This window comes from Bos mutus, chromosome 11 (assembly GCF_027580195.1).
Source record: "Bos mutus isolate GX-2022 chromosome 11, NWIPB_WYAK_1.1, whole genome shotgun sequence".
Classification (NCBI taxonomy): domain Eukaryota; kingdom Metazoa; phylum Chordata; class Mammalia; order Artiodactyla; family Bovidae; genus Bos; species Bos mutus.
The window spans coordinates 90,512,105-90,526,647 of NC_091627.1; the positions used below are offsets into that span (position 1 = coordinate 90,512,105).

At 40.4% G+C, this 14,543-nt stretch overlaps 1 protein-coding gene across 1 annotated transcript in view; it reads right to left on the reverse strand.

The window, feature by feature from the left end:
- Positions 1-677, reverse strand: part of RASGRP3 (RAS guanyl releasing protein 3) — a 124,668-nt gene extending 123,991 nt beyond the window's left edge. Inside the window, exon 1 of the mRNA XM_005892997.3 lies at positions 394-677. The gene's annotated coding sequence lies outside the window, so the exon portion shown is untranslated. The remainder of the gene's footprint in view (positions 1-393) is intronic.
- Positions 678-14,543: the final 13,866 nt, after the last annotated feature.

A 14,543-nucleotide genomic window follows, 5' to 3' on the forward strand; every position in this document is an offset into this window, starting at 1 on the left:
AGTATTGATTCAAAAATTGTTATGTGGAATATTAATAGGTACTTTGAAAAGGATAGAAAAACAGACAAATATCAAGAAATGATTTTTCAAAAATGACCTTCAGTGAAGTTATTTATACTATTTAATCCTCTGGTGACAAAGAAACCAAAGAAAACTTAGTGGAGACAAAACTATTTTAAAGAAACAACTATTTAAAAATATTATTGTTAAAAACTGAAGATGTCACAACTAAGGCTGAAAGAAATTTCCCCATTTCTTCAGCGATAAAAGCAAAGCTCATGAGCTCGTCAAGAGACTCTGCCCTCAAATTATACACACCATCCAGGGCTAATCTCCATAGCACCTGATATGTATGCAGACACAACAGCAGACTGTCTTGAAAAGAACGCTTACCTTAAATCGCAGGCACGGAATCATTTCCAGCTCATCCTCTCCGGTCTGCTTCACCAACCCCTCACCAGTTCCTCTTTCACGTGTCTAAACACCTAGAGATTTCTGTTCTCTCTTCTAAAATGCTGCCTTCATCTCCATTGCCCAAATCCAATGCAAACGTGGGGAGAGAAAAAAATTCTAATTTGCAAGCTGTTTATGCCTCACGACAACAGCGAAGCCGCTAAGCTTTGAGCTCAATGAATTAAAGGTTGTTTGGCTAAATGGCAGGCACACTTCCTCCTATTCTTTCTGGACTTAGTTTTCCTGCCTCCAGCAGTGCTTTTTCCTTTCCTGGGCTATAAATAGGCTGGTGGTAAGCGTCCAGAGGAAAGAAGAAGGCAGGAAATACATTTGATTTCACAAAGCAGTCTTGGGTGGGGGGGGGTGTGTGTGTGTGTTTCTTTCAAGTGAGCATCAATAAACAATTTAAGGAAAATTCAGCTTTGGTGCGTTGCACTGTAGTGAACATTTTCTTTGATTTCCTATAACCTCCGTTTAGCTGTCAGCTGTCATTTTCCATAAGCAGGGCTTGGGTTTGGAGATGTATTATTTTCTATACAGACCATAAAAAAATCTACATCTAAGCCTTCATTTTTCAAAAGATTGTCCGAAAAAAAAAAAAATCAAATTTCCTGGGGGAAAGGAGGAAAAGGGCAGACAAGGAGAGTTACCATAGTTGTTTCTTTATGTTCAAAAGGAGGTGACGCGGCACTTTTCGAAGCAAGATTCAACCAAAGGTGAACAAAAAAAGCAGATACTTTTGCTTGGATGCAAGTATGAAGTCGAATTTAAAAACCAATCAGCTTTTGCACAAAATTAATAGATTGCCCAGTCTTGCTACTCAAAGTTGTTTAACTTCTGCCACAATTTAATGCAACACAAAGTGAAATAAAGATTAGATGTCATTTTTTACATGTCAGATTGGCAGATCAAAATTTTGGATATTCGATACCATTGAAGTGTGGAGAAATAAGCATCTATATAATAGTAGATGGAAGTATAAACTGGCATAAACTATTAGATAGAGGGCAGTTCCCAGCTTCTTTCAAAATGTTAAGTGCACATACTCTAACAAGATATTAAACATGCTTGATTCTTCAAAGTGGGTGTGGAGATCTGGAAAGAAGGAACAGTTTAATTTCTGATATACATATTTTGTGCTTTTTTTTTAACGTTTATACTGTGTATACCATGCTTTAAAACTTATTAAGGGATAGAGTTTTTAAAACTGCTATTATTTAAATAATAGGTAGTAACATAGGATTCATACGATTCTATTATCTATCATTGGTCAATGATTATACACTTAACACCTCAACAAGCTTCTCTTTATATTGGTTTCCGCTGGTAACGCTTGGAGAAGCAGTGGCACTTTGTGATCAAAGTCTCTGTGGCTGGGCCCAGCAATCCGTGTTTTAACTCCAGATAATTCTCATGCTCACTAAAGGATAAGAAGCATCAGTCTACAGAATTATTTTGTTTATTAATATCCCACCCTCTTAAAAGAATTTGAGATTACAGCTTGGTGACTAGAGTTAATAATGTGCTGTGCTTAGTCACGCAGTCATGTCTGACTCTGTGACCTCATGGACTGTAGCCTGCCAGGCTCCTCTGTTCATGGAGATTCTCAGGCAAGAATACTGGAGTGGGTTGCCATGCCCTCCGCCAGGGGATCTTCCCAACCCAAAGACAGAATCCAGGTCTTCCGCATTGCAGGCAGATTCTTTACCTTCTGAGCCACCAGGGAAGCCCAAGAATACTAGAGTGGGTAGCCTATTCCTTCTTCGGGGGAACTTCCCATCCCAGGAATCAAACTGGGGTCTCCTGCATTGCAGGCAGATTCTTTAGCAACTGAGCTATCAGGGTTAATACCATATTGCATATGTGAAAGTTGCTAAGAGAGTAAATCTTTAAAGTCCTCATCACAAGAAGGAAAATTTTCTGTAATTATGAATGTTGGCAGATTGTTAACTAGACTGATTGTGGCGATTATTTCCCAATACACACAAATATCAAACCAGTATGTAGTATACCTGAAACTAATATAATGTTAAATATCAATTATACCTCAATTAAAATAAGACATGAATACAAATAAAAAGATTTGAGGCAAATGATTTTGTTTTATGGAAAAATAAGGGTAACTTTAAACACCATACCAGTGACCCCGATGAAGAATACCACAAGAGTTTTTACACATAAAGGTTAAAAAGTCAAATCGATTTCCCAATTAATTTCGAGGAGCTACCTGAAGCAGGGCAAAAGCAGTGGAAAGAGCAAACTGATGGTATTTAAGGGAGAGACAAAACCTCTGTCTCATTGTGGTTAGCCATAGTTAATATGGACGAATTCAAAGCAGACTTTACTAACATGGATGTTTGAAAATATGGATGTTAACAAAACAAAGAAAATATGACAAAAGTAAATGAAAAGCCTCTGAATGCAAACAAAATATTCCACTCCCTGTTTTTGCTTAGTGATTAGATTATGGTTTTCTAATGCAAAGCCCTATCCATGAGAAACAATAGGTTGAACAATGAGCTCAGCCAGAACTGATGAGGGAAAAGCAAGAGTATCTGCATCCCAGGCACAGATGGAGAGGAAAAGGTTTCTTTTAAAAAAAGAGAGAGAGAGAGAGAGAAAGGAGTGAATGACCTCGTTGAGGTAGCAGAAAGGAAGAAGGAAGTCCATGCTGGTCAGGATATGACAGCCGTAGTGTACTGAAGTGGCTGAAAGGTGCATGCGTTGACACTGGCAGGAACATGGCAAGCGGGGAATAAGTTTCTGGGAGCAAACCGTTCTCCATGTGAGAATGAACTCTTCTAAGGAGCTCCAAGTACACTCACCAGGCTTTCATTGGTTCACTGGAAACCTCCCTTCTCTTTTTGTGGGGAAATATTTTACTTCTCAAGAAGAACAGCTTCACAGAGCTCCCCAAATAGCCTGTCTATGGGAATGAAGCATTAAAACATTTATGGAAACAGAAAAGCTCTGTACTCTTAATCTAAAATTAGCAGTAGACTCTCTTAAAACAGGCATTAGGGGAGAAAGTCAAAGACCTCATGAGGAAAAGTAATATGCCAGTTTCTTCTGGTTTTGCCAGTGGAGGAAAATACATTTTTTTATTGCAGTCATCTACAAAGAATTTCAATGTATACATGTAAAGGAAACCCAAACAAAAGTCCTCAGGGAAGATGTGAAAAAAGCCTGCATATTATTTCTCAAATGACCCAATGCGTTGCATGGATCTGAGTCTCGATGCCTTGTAGGTATTTTCTAAAGTATTCTATCTTTGTTCACAAAGTACAGAAGTTCTAGGTGCTATCAAATTGCGGGGAACTGTGTTCCTTTGACTTGAATTGTTGTATTAAACTAATAAAAAATATATCAGAGCTGCTGGAATGAATAGTCCAAAGAACATAAGTAAAGGATGGGTTTATACATTTTAGCAGGAATATTGAAAAGATGGTGGAAAGTCAGGAAGGAGTTCTACATTATGAAAATAAAATATAAAAGTTAACAACTCTTTGAAGGAATTATAAGATTTAGGGGGATACACGTGAACCTTTTCCATTAACCTCTGTAAATTGTGTTCGTCAGCTGTTTATTTTTACTTAATCTAACAATGTTAAATTTACCTTGCAAAATTACAGTAATCCTGGCACAAATGAAACCATTCACAATATTTCCAAGCGGAAGTGCAGCTTTGGTTAAAAATTCATTGGGGAAATCTAAACCAGACTTCCCTCACTGAATTTGACTTTGCACTTGATTGGTCTTCTGTCAGTTCACCATACATCTAAGATGAAACAAGTCTAGTTTCCGCAGAAAGATGATTTTAAAATAAAGGATCTTGAACCTCTCCAGTAATGAATGCCTAGACTTTACAGTTTTGTCAAGGCTAAGATCTGATATCATAATAGCTAAAGGGAATTCTCATTGGTGGTGTGGTAAAAGTTTTTTCTGTTAATTTAAAATATGGACACTTTCATTTTATGGTTTCTGTCAGTTGTGTGTTTGTGAAGCTAATCACTGACGGAATCAGGATGAACAAAACCATCACTGGGAGGAACATATGCAGACAAGAATGCAGATCATTGAGGGCACAGTGCGCAGCACACTTCTGAAGACAGAAGGAGGTTATCATGGGATCCAAGAGATTTGGTGCCCAAATATCACATTTTCGTGCAACATTTGGAAAGAAGAAGGGAAGGAAGTAGGAGATAGAACATGGCAGTGAAATTGATTTATCCCTCCAAGGTACAATTTATTACTTTGGCAGACACTCTGGTCTAAGGAAGGTCAAGTGGTCGGTTGGTGGCTGATTTAATAGTTTATACAGGTTCCTTGCTTACACAATAGATTCGTCTGAATTCACAAGACAGTCAATGTTACTCCATAATTCCCTGAACCATATAATTATGCAAATAATGAAAAAAACTGCATTTATATTGATGTTGTCAAGGTAAACACAGTCACAAGTTTTAGAATCCTAACATAAATTGCAGGTGCAAATTCACCCCAATTAGATGAAGCAAGTTAAAATAACTGAGTCTTCTGGTTGTATACAGTTATGACCCATAGACTCTCCCTCACTGGCTCTGAAGAAGCAAGCTGCCACATTGTGAGTGCCTCTAGAGGGCACCACATGGCAAGGTAGTCTCCCGCCAACAAGCAGCTACAGAGGCCTTCAGTCTAAGAGCATGCAAAGGACTGGAGGCTGCCAACAACCAGAGCAACTGCAAACAGCCCCTTCCCCCAGAATCAAGCCTCAGATGAGACCAAAGCTTCCGCTGATAACTTGATTGGATCCTTGTAAGACTCTGAATCAGTGGACCGGGCTAAACCATACCTGACCAGGCAAACGATAGGAGATCTATTACCAAGATGGTTTACAGTCATGTGTGAGGTTATCACATACACATAACCATGTATATCATGTCATCTTTGCTGCATTCTATTAGTTCTGCCTTTACTCAGGGGAAGGGGATAAAAGGGTGTGAATCCCCAGAGGCCGAGGATCACGGGGGCTGCCCTAGTCTGTCTGCCACAATGGATACCCAACCTAGAAAGAAGAAGTAAGTAGACATAATACCAGGTGGATTTCCAAAGGATAGTGAGCACAGTATCATCCACAGACAGAACGGACGAAACAATTTCTTTTTCTTTTTCTTTGACTTCATTGTGGAGCATGGGCTGCCCTGGTGGTGGGCTCAGTAGTTGCAGTTCATGGGCATAGTTGCCACAGGGCATGTGGGATCTTAGTTCTTCAGCCAAGGATCAAACCTGCGTCCCCTGCATTGGAAGGTAGATTCTTAACCACTAGACCAGCAGGGATGGAGAAGGCAATGGCAACCCACTCCAGTACTCTTGCCTGGAAAATCCCACAGTGGAGGAGCCTGGTGGGCAGCCATCTATGGGGTCGCACAGAGTCGGACACGACTGAAGCGACTTAGCAGCAGCAGCAGCAGACCAGCAGGGAAGTCCTGACAAAACAATTTCTTAATTTTTCCTCCCTCAAAGCAGTGAGAAATACATTGCCTCAAGAGAGAAGCATGTTATCTCTCCACCATTATACACTATTCAGCAATTCAGTAACCTAATTAATTTCCTGCTCCATCTCTGCTGTTTGCTGTGTTAGTTGCTCAGTTGTATCTGACTTTTTGCAACACCATGAATTGTATCCTCTGTCCATGGAATTCTCCAGGCAAGAATACTGGAGTGGGTTGCCATTCGTTTCTCTGGGGAAGCTTCCCAACCCAGGGATCAAAGCCGGGTCTCCTGCATTGCAAGTATATTCTTTACCATCTGAGCCAGCAGAGAAGCCATGCTCCATCTCTGAGGTCCTTTCAGTTCTAAGCTTCTATGACTTTGGACCTGTCCTTTCAAGCCTCTTAAGACATTTTGGAATGCCACAAGTCCTGGTTGCATCCATACAAGGTGTTTGGTGACCATTGTGTTACTACTGTTGACTTACGGGGGAGAAAGAGCATACATAATAGATTAGTCCATTAGAAAAGTTAAAAGATAGATCAGTTGGGGTGTTACTCAGTTCAATTCAGTTCAGTCACTCAGTTGTGTCCGACTCTTTGCAACCCCATGAATCACAGGACACTAGTCCATCACCAACTCCCGAAGTTCACTCAAACTCACATCCATCAAGTCGGTGATGCCATCCAGCCATCTCATTGTCTGTCGTCCCCTTCTCCTCCTGCCCCCAATCCCTTCCAGCATCAGAGTCTTTTCCAATGAGTCAGCTCTTCGCATGAGGTGGCCAAAGTACTGAAGTTTCAGCTTTAGCATCATTCCTTCCAAAGAACACCCAGGGCTGATCTCCTTTAGAATGCACTGGTTTGATCTCCTTGCAGACCAAGGAACTCTCAAGAGTCTTCTCCAACACCACAGTTCAAAAGCATCAATTCTTCGGCGCTCAGCCTTCTTCACAGTCCAACTCTCACATCCATACATGACCACTGGAAAAACCATAGCCTTGACTAGATGGACCTTTGTTGGCAAAGTAATGTCTCTGCTTTTCAATATGCTATCTAGGTTGATCATAACTTTCCTTCCAAGGAGTAAGCGTCTTTTAATTTCATGGCTGCAGTCACCATCTGCAGTGATTTTGGAGCCCAAAAAGATAAAGTCTGACACTGTTTCCACTGTTTCCCCATTTATTTTCCATGAAGAGATGGGACCAGAAGCCATGATCTTCATTTTCTGAATGTTGAGCTTTAAGCCAACTTTTTCACTCTCCACTTCACTTTCATCAAGAGGCTTTTTAGTTCCTCTTCACTTTCTGCCATAAGGGTGGTGTCATCTGCATATCTGAGGTTATTGATATTTCTCCCGGCAATCTTGATTCCAGCTTGTGCTTCTTCCAGCCCAGAGTTTCTCATGATGTACTCTGCATAGAAGTTAAATAAGCAGGGTGACAGTATACAGCCTTGAGGTACTCCTTTTTTCCTATTTGGAACCAGTCTTTTGTTCCATGTCCAGTTCTAACTGTTGCCTCCTGACCTGCATATAGGTTTCTCAAGAGGCAGGTCAGATGGTCTGGTATTCCCATCTCTTGAAGAATTTTCCACAGTTTATTGCGATCCACACAGTTAAAGGCTATCTGATCTAATTTTTGATTTTCCATTTGGATGTTTATATTTCTAAAGCATGATGTCATTCTAAAAACACATGAAGATAAAACTATCAGGCAATTCTCTTTGTACAGGCAAATTTGGGGCTAAAAGTGTGTTCTCTCTGGGGAACAACTACATTTCAAATTACATCCCAGTAATACTGAGTGAATGATGCACCTCATGCAAAGAGTTGACTCATTGGAAAAGACTCTGATGCTGGGAGGGATTGGGGGCAGGAGGAGAAGGGGACGACAGAGGATGAGATGGCTGGATGGCATCACCGACTGGATGGACGTGAGTCTGAGTGAACTCCGGGAGTTGGTGATGGACAAGGAGGCCTGGCGTGCTACAATTCATGGGGTCGCAAAGAGTCAGACACGACTGAGCGACTGAACTGAACTGAATACTGAGTGTATCAAAAAATTGCTTTGGCAATATAAATTCACAGACCTTAGTAGGGGTTAGAGGGATCCTTTATAGACGTTTATCTAACCACCCATCTAATGGGCAAAAATCCTCTAGAATATGAAGAAGAAATTATCTTATTAATTTCTAAGTGAAAAGACTACCATTGTACATACTTGTGATAGCATAAATGTAAATGGCTATTAAAAATAAAATTATGAATTTAATCTGAATGAGGCAACTCTGAATTGCTTTGCTTACTAGATAAATGAAACTTTTCCTTCAGCAAAACATTAAATTCTAAAACATACAGTATTAAAAAGTATCTTCACAGTTATTCTTGTGTGGACAGACTACACAATGAAATGAACATTATAAATGTTCTCTAATACTTCATTGAGAACGCATTGAAAGTTGTAAGTCAGGTTGAAACTAGGAATGCTTCATTTCCACCTAGAGGCTGAAGAGGGATAAAAAGTTCAAAAAAGGAAATGACTTTTTAGAGCTGTATGAGATCAGAGGCTCTGAGAGTCTGGATTTCAAAACACTAAACACTAAAACCACATTTTTGGAGACAGCTTCACATTATAGCTCCTTATTATTATATATGGCTTGCTCAAATACATATTAATGCATAATTAATTCTGAAATAAGCCACATGCTCCAGATTGTATTTTATTTGGACAAGTCCAGCAAAATGCTTCTTTTTTTTTTTAAACTGTATTTTTTCAACCACATGTAAGTCCCTACTGAGTACAAAGCTCTGAGCTTGAGCCCACAGAAGAAAAAAATTAAGCATTTGGCCTTTGCCTTAAAAGCAGCATACCTTCTAAAGCAGAATTTCTCAAACTGTGATACAGTGACAGCCTATTTCAACATAACATAGAGTTTATTTAACATGCAGATTTCTGGGCCTCAGAGGATTTCTAACTCTATAGGTCTAGAGTAAGCCATAGAATACACATATATAATAAGTCTGTAAATTTCAGAACCCATGATCCAGGGGTCAAAACATACATTTTTAACTAAAACGAGAGAGTGACCCAAAGGGTCAGGTTATATAATTACTGTGGGAATTCTGATTACAGTTGTAGTCAACATCAAGGTTCTGTATTGGAATACATGCTACAGCATAAAATTCCCCTAAAATCAGTTCTAATTTGTGCCTGAAGGTGAAAGTGTTAGTCACTCAGTCGTGTCTGACTCTTTGCCACGCTATGGACTGCAGCCTACCAGGCTCCTCTGTACACTGAATTCTTCAGGCAACATACTGGAGTGGGTTGCTGTTTCCTCCTCTGGGGGATCTTCCCCATCCAGGGATAGAACCCTGGTCTCCTGCATTGCAGGCAGGTTCTTTACCATCTGAGCCACCAGGGAAGCCCAATGTGTGCCTAATGGTAGCAAATTGAATTGGTATTTCCCAGAAAAAGTAAAGATGGAGAGACCATTTGTTTTTTTCTGGGTGATAAAAATATTTTCTTTTCTGCATTTTTTTATTGCAGTAAAAAACACCTAATATAAAATTTACAGACTTCACAATTTTTAAGTGTAAAGTTCAGAAGTGTTAAATATATTCACATTGTCGTGAAACAGATCTCCAGAAAATTTTTATCTTGTAAAACTGAAACCCTACACCCTTAAAACAACAACTCCCCCTTTCTGCTTTCCTTCAAGCCTTGGCAACCATCATGCTACTTTCTAAAATGAAGTCGCCATTCTTAAAACATGATCCCATGACGGTGTCAGGTTTGAGGAAAATACAGCAAGTAGAGTTGAATCCAAACACCAAAATCAGGAATGAGATTTTTCAAATGAGATCACAAAGCAGAAGGAAGGAGCAAAGCAAAGACAGATGGATGTAGAAGCAGAGGCATTTTTCAGAACTGAGTGGATACAGTTTGGCCTTCTGGCTATGGGTGTTGGTGCAAGAGACATGTGCTCTCTGAAGCCAGATACGAACTGGAAGTCACTGTCAGATACCAGATAATCCTCCTACATCTTTGGTGAACAAATGGGCTATGATGAAGGTAGCTGAGAAGAAGGTCAGAGGATGAAGACTAGGGATTATAAAGGATATTTGCCACTTCCAAAATTTGCTGCAGACTTGAGAGATGAGCAGATCTGTGATAAAACTTACCGGGATAGTTTACTAGGATTGGAGTGGTTGAGGCAGGCCCTGGAGCACTGTGGGTCTTGCTTTCTCGGCACAGGTGTCAGTAGAATTAAATGTCAAAGGCACTAGTCTAAATACAGAGCCATTAGCAGTTATAAAGGGCCATGGTTAATGGATTGAGCAGACCATGATAATCCAACAGGGTGGGGCTTCCCAGGTGGCGCTAGGGGTAAAAAACACACCTGCTGATGCAGCAGATGTAAGAAATGCTGGTTCGATCCCTGCAGTGAGAAGATCCCCTAGAGAAGGAAACAGCAACCCACTCCAGTATTCTTGCCTGGGAAATTCCACGAATAGAGGAGCCTGGTGGGCTACAGTCCATGGGATCACAAAGAGCTGGACATGGCTGAAGCGACTTAGCATGCATGCATTCAAGAGGGTTGGGAGATGCCCTGAGGGAAGTCAAGAACTTATATGCAGGTGTCCTCCAAGGCATTAAGGTAACCAATCTGGAGGACTAGACACCTCTTCTACTATGTATGCTGGGGTGGCTCTGAAACTCATCTGAGCCCTGCTCCGGGAAAGGAAGCATGGAAAAAGCAGAAAGATCCTACACTTTGAAGCCAGACACACCTGGCCTCAAATTCTACTTCTGCTTACCATCTGGAGGACCTTTAAACCAAATATCAATTTCCCTATCTATACTCAAATTCTAACAATAACTTCCTACTGGGCATGGACATGAGTCAAATGCCATATAACATGAAGATGCTCTCCTGGTGCAGAGGCGCATTTTTCTCCTCTCAGTGATGAAAGCCTCTTGCTAAAAATTGGGTGTGGTAAGGATCTTAAGGCTGAGAAGGAAAAAGAAAGTCTGGGAAGTATATGGAAGCCTGAGAGGTCTGTGACTTTGGCTAAAGGTTATTGGGCTCCCTAAACTATGGCCTGGACTTCATAGCAGAGTGGTAGCCCAAGTCATGGAAACAAAGGGTGTCTTAAGAAGGCCATTAAGCTCCCAGAACATTCATTAGCCTCCATACCCAAAGTCATTCCAAATGAGCATACCATCTAAGTAAAAATAGAATTCCTGGTATACAAAAGCAGTTAAATGACAGACTCCCTAGCTCCCCCTCCCAGCTCAATTGCTACTCCCAAATCATATATGAAAAATTTGATGCTATTAGGTGTCTCTGATTTTACTATGGCTTAAACCTGGAGGTGGGCACTGATTGTTCTGATCTGTGTGGGTGTTGGCTGGCCAGTCTCATTTTCCCAGTAACAGATGTGTGCTGCTCAGACCAGTACCCGTATGTAATGTGACATGCCCTTGAGCAATTCATGAACAGCTCTGTGCCCACCTGAATATTCATTGGAAGGATTGATGCCGAAGCTCCAATACTTTGGCCACCTGATGCAAGGAGCTGTCTCATTGGAAGAGACCCTGATGCTAGGAAAGATTGACAGCAAGAGGAGAAGGGGGTGACAGAGGATGCAATAGTTGGATGGCATCACTGACTCGATGGACATGAATTTGAGCAAACTCAGGGAGATAGTGAAGGACAGGGAAGCCTGGCATACTACAGTCCCTGGGGTCGCAGAGTCAGACAGGACTTAGTGACCGAACAACAATGTGCCCACCAGTAGGTGGCAGCAGAGAGCAGTGACCACAACCAGCTATTGGGGTCACAGTCGGCAGTTGGAGCTGTGCAGGCTGAATATGGAAGCTAACTCTTCTGGTAGCAATCCCCATTTGTCTACAGTTGGGGTTGGTGAATTCCAAAGGCAGCTTGCAAAACGATTCCTAATGTATGTTGTCTGTGGTCATAGAGTGAGACACACCTGAAAAAGAGGGCAGTTTTTGCCTGTTTCTTTCTGGCCCACCATGTCTACTGCAAGGACCAGAATTGCCTTGAGACAAAAGCTGTGAGAGCACATACTCAATGTGTCTTCGGAATTACTATCTGCACATTGCAGAGTACTAATCCTAGTGGCTATCTTAGCTCTAGACTGGTCCATTTCATGGAATCTTAACATCTCCACATGGGTATTCCTGAGCATCTCAAACTCATCATGTTAAGATTGGATTCCATTTCTTTTCCATTTATTTATTTTTTTCATAGGAAGTAGGTGAGAAGCACTAGCTTCCTTCAAAGCAGCTCCTGAAACCAGAAATCTGGTGTCATCCTAGAATTTTTCCCTTTTCCTCTGTCTTACTGGCTTCAAACTGCTTAGAGAATCTATGTGGAATATCAGTGAATTAAAGAAGCTTTGTTGCCTAATTGGAAAAAAAAAATTAGTAAAAGGCAAATCTGGGAAAGACTTTTATAATATTCAAATGTCTCTCTTAGAAGGGAATTGTGAGCAAACGGAGGGTGGAGATGGTGATTGGGAAGATGGAGAGAGAGTTCTGAAAACTGTAGCTCTGAACTGCAGGAGTTTGAGAACAAAAATTCGAAGAGTTGTTTGACTCCAGTTGCCTGATTTTGAAATGCAGAAGTCCTCTGACAGGAAACCCTGTGTAGAAAATACAGACTACACCATCCTGCCATTGTCAGCCCCAGGGGCTGAGCAACTGGAGCAGAAGGAAGTTGCTTTTTTTGGTATTGTTTTATTTTTGTCTTAAAGAAATATCCTTCTTAATACACATATGAAAATCTTGAAAGCTTACAAGAGATGGCAACCATACTAGATGATAGAATCAGAATCTCAAAAGATCGTGATAGGCTAAAGTAAAAGGACAAATGACAGGAAGTGGAATGAGTAGGCACAAAGGTAAAATTCTACATCGATGTTAAAAAACCCAGTTGCACATGTTCAGAAAGGGGAGACATGGCTTAACAGGAGCCCGTAGTTTTCAAACTTGCTGTTGATGTTATGTTAGTCAGGGTATGCTAATGACTATAATTTTAATTCCCAGGACTCAGTGGTTCTAAGATATCCTATGGAGGAAAAAGTGGCAAAGGGATGATAGTCCTGGTTCAGTCAATTGATTGCTTCTAGCAGGTTTCCAGACATTCCAATAATGTCTGCCCAGTAAGGGGAGTTTCAGCTAATATCTCCTTTTAACTAAGTTAACCCTCATATTGGAAAAATGGCTTTAAAAATATTTCTTCAAAAAAGAAACAGGCAATAGAAAGATAACAACAAAATGAACTTAAAGAAAATGGCAGAGCGAACCTTTCTACTTTTAGTACAAATCAGCTGCATTATGGCTTAAAAAAAAAAAAAAAAGTAACGTTTGTAATTAGAATAGTCCCATGGCTCAGGGGTAAAGAATCAGTGCAGGAGACACGGGTTCAATCCCTGGGTCAAGAAGTTCTCCTAGAGGAGGGTATAGCAACCCACTCCAGTATTCTTGCCTGGAAAATCCCATGGACAGAGGAGCCTGGTGGGCTACAGTTCAAAGGGTTGGACAGCAAAGAGATGGACATGACTGAGTGACTGAGCAGATATAAGAAGGAATCCCTCCAAATCTAAAGTTTTCAAGAAAACCACTTGAAATATGGATATACACCCACTTATATTAATGGACTTCTCCATTAATGGTAGTTGGTTAGCATATTATGTCCTGAGATATTAACTAGTAATACTATGAATTCCAGTGATTAGCCATTTAAAAGCTAAGCATTCAGAACAGGAAGACAAACTTCAGTTTTTCAGAGATACTTAAAGTTTTACGGAACAAACCTGGTTCTTGACAAATCTCATGAAACCTACTAATAATTGCTTAGAAGCCTTTCTTGAGGTCTTTCAATATACAATTAACGAACAAAAGTCACAAATCATCAGCATCTCTAGTTCTTCTTGCCACAGTAAAAACTGTTTGAAATAATTATAAAACAAAAGACCAACAAACTCAAAAGCATTTCTTTGTCAGCACATTTTTAGGGAAGTCACAGAAACATTGCCGAACATACGAAGAAACAAATATTAGAACAGATTGGCCATGCATTTGGGTGATAGTACAAATGTTTGTAACATGTCTCCACTTATGGTGCTTGTTAGATTCTATTTCAATAGTTACATTGCCAAAGAACTTCTTTTTTTGGTGAGGCACTTAAAATATAGTACTGAAAAATCCTATCGCTATCCTAGTGATAAATTATTTCATAAATAAAAAAAAAGATTTTACGGGAAACCAACTGAAGTGTAGCCACTGAATTCAGAAGAATGAAAGGTATTCCTGCCGAGGAATAAAATAAGGATTTTAGGAAACCTTGACAAGGATGTTCATCTCTGTGGTGTTCATCCCTTAGGGAGCTAAGGTAGTGAAGAAATTGAGGCTAGAAGTGCCCATGATACTACTTGATGCCACTGATGTGATTAGTTTGCTTGAAAACCTTTAAACAGTAGAACTTTACAAGATTGTGAGGAGAGAGGCAGTCTATTGAGATTGAAAATCCATTTTCTTCTCCTGCCTGATAACACTTCCTTCTCTTCCCTTCTACAGGCATGTTTCCCAA